Below are 8,313 nucleotides of genomic sequence, written 5' to 3'. Positions count from 1 at the left end.
ACGTCGACCAGTAGTTCTGGTACCATGAGGGCATACAGGCCGTCACAGTAAAGTGGCATAAGCCCGTGGGGCTGAATGGAGATTGTGATGAAAAAGAACGTTTTATAGTCGAAATAGTGAAGAATAATATGGTGTATTGGAGTCCTGAATAAAATCGCAATGCTTTTAGAAAAAAATGTGTTGCAGTACTTGAACGTCCCTTGTAGTATGGAAATATGATACTTTCAAACATTTCTACTGAACAACTCATTGTTAAATAAATTAATTACTCAGTAAACCAGAATGAGATTTTCACTCTGCAGCGGAGTGTGCGCTGATATGAATGATAGGAGACAAGGTACTGGCAGAAGTAAAGCTGTGAGTACCGGCCGTGAGTCGTGCTTCGGTAGCTCAGTTGGTAGAGCACTTGCCCGTGAAAGGCAAAGGTCCCGAGTTCGAGTCTCGGTCGGGCACACAGTTTTAATCTGCCAGGAAGTTTCAATCAGTAAACCAGTTTCATGACAAAAAAACTTACATAGTGCACCCGCCCAGTCTGAAGACAGGACAAACACTGACAGAAATTTTGCATGAAACAAGGAAATTGTTATAGGGTTTGTTGTTATATATACAAGCAGCTTCTCAGTACTCAACACAGATATTTGGCTAGTTAACAGCTTCATACATTTCAGGTGTCTTTCTTTCTTTTGCGTGTGCCGTGTTTCCTGCGGATACGCAGGGTCAGCACGGTTAATCGGAAGTGGCAATGTTAGTTGAAGGGGTGGCCCGATGCCCTTCCTGCCGTCACCCCGTACCCCCCGGGAAAGAATTAGTGTACCCCTACTGTCTGTGACTAGTGTAATCCGTGGAATAGTGCGAAAGTGTTCAGATGTCTGCGGGCCGTGTAACGGAGGCGGGACGTGGGGACCAGCCCGGTATTCACCTAGAGGGATACGGAAAACCGCCTAAAAATCACATCCAGGCTGGCCGGCACACCGGCCCTCGTCGTTAATCGGCCAGGCGGATTCGATCCGGGGCCGGCGCGCCTACATGAGTCCAGGAAGCAGCACGTTAGCGCGCTCGGCTAACCTGGCGGTTCTTATACATCTCAGGTGTAACAAGTACAAATTGGTTCTCGGAGTTGAAAGTAATACTATAACTTGCAAAAATGAGCAGCAGCGGCTGCAAGCCAGTGAACACATTTGAAATTCAGAGATGGAACCTTCGCTACGCCCTTCACAGTCCATACAGTGCCACATTTCATGCCAGGATTGGTCTGCTAAGTCATCGGAAGCATTTCCATGTGTGAAATGCGATGCAGCAAATACAGGTGAAGAGTCAACACTTTGATACACTGTAAGAAAAAAAAGGATGGACCACGAAGGAATTATCTGAATGGGACGAAAATCAGTAACGTGATGTGCGTTTACAGACAAACAAATAATTACAATTTCAGGAAAATTGAATGATTTATTCAAGAGAACGAGCTTCACAAACTTAGCAACCCCAAGAAGCGTTCGTCCGCCTCTGGCACTTATGCAATCAGTTATTGGCATTGATTGGCGGAATTGTTGGATGTGCTCCTGAGGGTTACCGTCCCAGATTCTGACAAACTTGCGTATTAAATCGTCCAAGTCGCGAACTGGTTGGAAGGCTGCTAATAATGTTCCAAACGTTCTCGATTGAGAAGAGGTCTGGCAATCTAGCTGGCGAAGGTTGGATTTGGCGAGCACAGAGCCAAACAGTAGAAACTTTCGCCGTGTGCGTGTGTGCTTCATCTTGCTGAAATGTAAGCTCATCACTGAAGATTCCTGCTCTGAACTGAGCCACGGCGACGAGCGAAGACGTATCTGTGGACGCCCCGGACAGCAGAGGAATACCAACCTGACCGTCGACTGCCATATGGCCCGATAACCAAGACTAATGGTCTGGTGTCCCATTTCATGTCATAGCATTACACTTTAGTTGTCAGCTGTGGTAGCCTCACAGCAAAGCGGCACGTCGACGATATGCTAAGCCACGTTTGTTGCCCTTCATGGCAAACCATCCTGGGCATATATTTCACCAAGATAAAGTCTTCCCGCAAACGGTGAGAGTTTCTACTGCTGCCTCTTGTCGAACCTTGGCCAGTAAGATAGTCGGGTCTCTTCCCAGTTGAGAATGTTTGGAGTATTAAGGGCAGTGTTGTCCAGCCAGCTCAGGGTTTTGACGATCTAACGCTCCAATTGGATAGCACCAGGCACAGTATCTCCCTGTAGGACACCCAGGAAAACTGTCAATCAACGCCAAGCCGAAGAATTTCTTGCATAATGACCAAAGGTGGAGCAACGCGTTCTCAACTTGCTCAGTTAGTGAAGCTCGTTCTCTTGAATAAATTATCCAGTTTTCTGAGACTCTAATAATTTGTTTGTCTGAACATGTACATCAGAATCTTACGATTTCAGTCTCATTCAGTTAATTCCTTCATGGTGCCTCCCATTTTATTTTTATTTTTCTGTCGCAGAGTATACGACGACAACGACGATAGAATACTCAAACTACCATACTATACCAATTCTGAGGAGCCAGTTTAAAATCTATAAATAGGGGCATCCGATCCGTCCGATCGTAGACAGTACCACAGCGCTTATCACAAGTTAGGCCGATTTTTCCACACACAGCTTAAAGAATCGTATGTGTTTGAGAAAAGTTTTTCAGTGAAAAGTTTTCAAGATCTAATCAGCAGGTTAAATAATATAAAATACTCTCCTCAGACCAAATTAGTTTCCTCCGATGTAGTTTGCTTATACACTAACGTCCCAATAGACACAACTCTGGAAACAGTAAAAAAAAAAAAGTACTCCGTCTTCAGTCCACGATTGGCCTACCGGGACCATCCGACCGCCGTGTCATCCTCAGTGGAGGATGCGGATAGGAGGGGCGTGGGGTCAGCACACCGCTCTCCCGGTAGTTATTATGGTATTCTTGACCGAAGCCGCTACTATTCGGTAGAGTAGCTCCTCAATTAGCATCACAAGGCTGAGTGCACCCCGAAAAATGGCAACAGCGCATGGCAGCCCAGATGGTCACCCATCCAAGTGCCGACCACGCCCGACAGCGCTTAACTTCGGTGATCTCACCCCGAAAAACGGCAACAGCGCATGGCGGCCCAGATGGTCACCCTTCCAAGTGCCGACCACGCCCGACAGCGCTTAACTTCGGTGATCTCACGGGAACCGGTGTAGACTCTGGAAATAGTAGAGAAGAATTTGCTAACCCACAAGAAAAAAACTGTACCGGCCGTTACAGAACTCATAGCTCTGCTTAGGTTCGTTCACAAGTATAGCTATTACAACTTTGAAAATCAATTGTACTCACAGCCCTTTGGTGTAGCCTTGGGTGCCTGCTAGGAGAGATTTTCTTAAATTCTTTCGAAGTGAACTATTGTAAAGAAAATGCCGGAATACTGAATAACATTAGGCTCCATGCACGATAGGCTGATGACATACTCATCATTTTTCGAAGCACAAACAATGAATTAGATCAACTTGTAACACTCCGGATTAATCTACTTACTTTTCCCGCTCGATCGGGATCTGATAGCAGCCCAAATAGATAATAATTAATGTGACCGTGTACCTAATGGGGCTGGCAATCGGATTGGACTGCTACGGAGTTGTTACATTCCATCTTTGTCCTTCTCAAATGCTGTAATAAAGAAATGTCTGGTGCCAAGAAGAACGACAACACAGCTTCATTAATCAATGACCTATATTCATCACAAAAACACAAAGTAAAGAGACAGCCACTGCCTTCGTCGTACAGAATTAATAACAGCTAATCTCAGCACAGGCCCTTTCGTTATTCATTATGATCACACGCAATTTCAATCGCTGTAATCCAACACTGCAATCCAACACTGCAATCCAACACTGCAATCCACATGATGCCGGCGCGGTAGACGCATAATTACAAATATCGGCACAAAAAATCACTGAATCACACTAGTAATTATACTTTTTCACTTTCCCGAATATTCCTAACACAAAGGAGTTAAACCACGACGATGGCCACTCCCTTTGTCGGTACGGTCTTGCATTCCAGCAACAGACCTCCACACGGCTCGGCCCACAGCGCGTACCACACTCTACTGTCTCAACACTCGCTCTCGCTCTCGCCACCCGACGCACACTATCGACTGTTTGTCCTGTCGACCTGTGCTGTCGCAAAACTTATAGTAAGGGCCTACGGACCCCTTACATCCCCGCCCTTTAAAACTTCTTTGAAGCCACAGGCGTAAAAGAATTGGCTAGGGAATTAGACATCACTACATATGAACAAAACACACAGTGCAAATAAGTAATGAAATTACAATCACCAAGAAAATCCTTGACTCCGGTAGTGGGCTGCCTCTACAATAATATTCTACAAAAAGTTATTACATCTCAAAAATATGGCATTGTCCAAATAACACACAACATCAATCCTACTTACTTAACATAGCATGGTAAATATTTTTTATAACTTATCTTACCAAAAATTTCCAAAAACTTTTCACTTTCAAAGGTTTGTACGAGTCATTAACTACATATCTGTTATAACTTGCTATAGCAAAGACAAGAAAAGAAACTAGTTGAATGCCAGCTACCCCTTTGGTATGCCATCCTTTCAGTGGGGTTTGTGCCATCCATACTACTATCACTCTAATTTATAACTCACTTGGCCAACACACATAAAAGTTAAGGAAGAAATTCACAACTTATTCATTACAGATTCCACAAATTTAAATGCTACATTGTATCGCTAAGCATGTCTTACACAATTATATGCAACACTACAACTAATGTGGTCACCCAATGAAAAATTTTAAACTGTTGATCATTTCATTTTGCCAAACCTTACTGCCATATGTGAATTGTTATCAAGAAAGCTTAGATGAGAGGTACAATATTTCCTGTTATATTCACATTAATTCAAGTCCACTATATGGATATTTGTCATTCATTACTCAGTGCCAGAATCCTGCTTCTAAAGCTTGACCTACGTATAACCATAATTGACTCTGATAGCTAATTGGATACATGAATTACTAATTATTCATTAGTTACACTTTGTTTTATCAGCATACTTCAGATAAACATGTATACCTACAAATAACTTGCAAACAGATGTTGCTCATGTGCTAAAAGACATACTTCAATATTTCAACATCTCATACTCCATACTCTTCATTACACATAACTTAACACCAACTTCAACTGCAAATAAATATATATCTTCAACCTATATCAATCCTCCATATACTTCAATACTTCAAACATCTCATACCCAATATACATCATTACACATAACTCCCTCAATAGCAACTTCTACTGATATATATCTCTTCAACCTACATCAACCCTCCATATTTGCAGCAATAACCACATAAAAATACTACTTCAGGCTCCTTAGCCTCTCTGTTCATCATTATTTCACATCATTTATTCGAACAACTATCTCCTCATGTATTTGTTTCTTTATATGTTCATCTACTTACAAGCTGATACACTACTTCAATTTTCTTACCACAGTTGACCTTTTCATGTTTCATAAAACAACTCTATAAGATTACACAAAATCTTGTTTGACCAATTGGCTTTCCACGACATTTTGTATACATTAGCTTTCTTATCTGGTTCTCATTTTATTACTTCTGGCACTATTCATTTTGTAATGTACTCACACTAAACTGAGCTTTCAACTTATTGATTCTTTGACACCTCACACACTACATCAACAGTAACTACTTATTCTTATTTTAAGTCAACTATAAATTTACTACATGGTTCCTGACTGAATTACTTGGATGACCACTACCAATCCTAACTACTACTCACTAACTTTCTTAACCTAAGGATAGAGAAAGATGGTAGAGGAGTGACACTTGAAATTAGAAATAAAGTCTCACCCAGCTGGGAGTGTACCAGTCACCACTTGGTATACCAGCAAAAGAGTTGCTAGCTCCCTACACTTTAAGTACTTCTCCATATATGAGTGAACTATAAATTTGCTACAAGATTCCTAACTATCATTTGTACAACCACTACCTATTCTAACTACTACACACTAACTTCCTTAACCTAAGGATAGAGAAAGATGGTAGAGGAGTGAAACTTGAAATTAGAAGTAAAGTCTCACCCAGCTGGGAGTGTACCAGTCACCACTTGGTATACCAGCAAAAAAGTTGCTAGCTCCCTACACCTCTCTTTCTTCAATTTGTACCTCATGATCCCTTTGTCTATCACCTCTTCTCTCATAATTCCTGTCATTATCATCATCATCATCTCTCCCATGATTGTGGTGAAACTGTTGGCCATTGCCATGGTTTCTGTACCTATGACCACCACCTCTTCCTCTACAATTTGATGAATTACCAAAATGATTCCTTGGGTCATTACTTCCCCCTCGGTTTTGATCACTAGCCTGATTGTGTTCCTGTGATCGAACAGATTCCAACTGTTCCAGTATTTCCATCAAGGCCTTCCTATCTTTAATTAGGCTCCCGGATACAGTTTCCTGCATTCTCTGGCTCATTCTTCTTTTTATTGCTGATATCATTACGTCATCACTCAGGGGTTGTTCCAAGGTCTCGTTCAATTCCCACAAATGTTCGGCAAACTCTCTCAACGTTCCTCTCCATGTATTAAGTGACTTGCGGTGGAGTAGGTCCTCAATTGCTGCGCACTGATGACTTTTGGACCAGTATTTCTTCAAGAATTCCTCTTCAAACTGATCATAACTAGTAGTCCCTTCCTTCTTCCTGACTCCCCAAATGAAGGCCTCACCTTCCATTCTATCTATTGCAAATTGAATCTTGTCTGAGTCTTTAAAATGTGCTGGGGAATCTCCTTTTAACCACTTCATAAATATCATTGGGTGCAACCCTCCTTTCGGTCTAAATTTCTGCCCTGTATTATTTTGGACGTACCAATTCTCACTGCTCATCAAGCTAACGACTTTACCTTCCCCAACGGTTAAGGTGGCATTGCTAATTCGTTTATCAATTTCTTCTGTCTTGCTCTCCAATTGCTGCACTCCCTGTTGTAATTGCCTGACCTCCATTGCAGCCCTCTTGTTATCCTCTTCCCGTTGCACGGCTATAGCATTTCTCAGATTGACAGCTAGTTGGTTTTGCCTATCTCCTATCCCCTTAACCGCATCATTACATTGTTTCTGCATTTGCGTCACCTCGGCGATTCGATGATTGCAATTTGTTTCCACTTCGTTGATTCTTTCTCCCAATTCGGCTTTCGTTTCTTCAATATTGTCTTCCATCTTTTTTGTTAACTTTCCTTCCATCTTCTCCACGTCTCCCTGGACTTGGTCAATGCTCTTCTGTAGCTTCCTCTCTCTCTCGTCGACGTCCATCTTCAGTCGCTCTTGTAACGCCTGCATTTCCTTCTTCAGACTACATTCCATCTTCATCTGCGATGTTTTGATCTCTTGTGCTATAGTTTCTTGTAAATTTTCCCTTAATGATTTTCGTAAATCTTCCTTTAGTGATGCGTTGTTTTCTTGTAAACTTTTCTCTAATGATGCGTTACTTTCTTGTAATCTCTTTAGTGATTCTCTTGTTTCTTGTAAACCTTTCTCTACTGATTTGTGGAATTTTTCTTCCCTTTCTCGTAAATCTTCCTTTAGTGATGCGTTGTTTTCTTTTAGCAAGGCTGCCAACATCGACCGTATATCTGCACCCTCTGAAACTGGCTTATTTCTCATCGTTTGTCCCGGTGTCTCGGGATAACTGGTTGAATGTGCTAATGGGCTATCTAATGACACTCCATAATCACTGATTCCTGAATCCTCTCTGTCTTCCTGTCCTATCCCTTTCCTTTCAACTACTGCCTCACAAACCTGCTTATCTTCAGTAGACATATTTGTTTATTTTTAATGCACAGATAAGTAATATAGAATAACCTCTAGTAACCCAAAACACTCCTAATTACCATGAAACTAATCGTACCTGAAGTATTTTTCAATTAATCCCTAAACTGATACAATATGCAAGAGCATCGAACATAACAACTCTCAAAACCTAATCACTTCAAATATCAATTTTCACATACACAGCCTATGTAAAATGTTTTAAATAAGATAAATCATACTATTCATAAAATCTATACATATAAAATCCCCCAAAAACAATAAGCATATCTGTATAATTATCATTTAGACAGCGCAGTATGCATAAATAAGTATGCTCAATTTCAGAGTATTTTTCGCAAACTTTTCGGAAATTACTGCAATTGGGCACTGTTCCTAACACACAATTCAGTTTACAACGTTTATTTACCGCGAAAACCGCACATTGCAATT

The 8,313-nt window shown here is 41.4% G+C and overlaps 1 non-coding gene across 1 annotated transcript; it reads left to right on the top strand.

The window, feature by feature from the left end:
• The first annotated feature begins 378 nt into the window (after positions 1 to 378).
• Positions 379 to 453, top strand: Trnas-uga (transfer RNA serine (anticodon UGA)). Its single transcript has one exon. It is a non-coding gene; the product is annotated as a tRNA-Ser (tRNA).
• The last annotated feature ends 7,860 nt before the right edge of the window (positions 454 to 8,313 follow it).

The sequence above is a fragment of the Schistocerca serialis genome, chromosome 4 (genome assembly GCF_023864345.2).
Source record: "Schistocerca serialis cubense isolate TAMUIC-IGC-003099 chromosome 4, iqSchSeri2.2, whole genome shotgun sequence".
Lineage (NCBI taxonomy): Eukaryota > Metazoa > Arthropoda > Insecta > Orthoptera > Acrididae > Schistocerca > Schistocerca serialis.
Note: the sequence above shows the minus strand (reverse complement) of the source record. Positions and strands in the feature narration are given on the sequence as shown.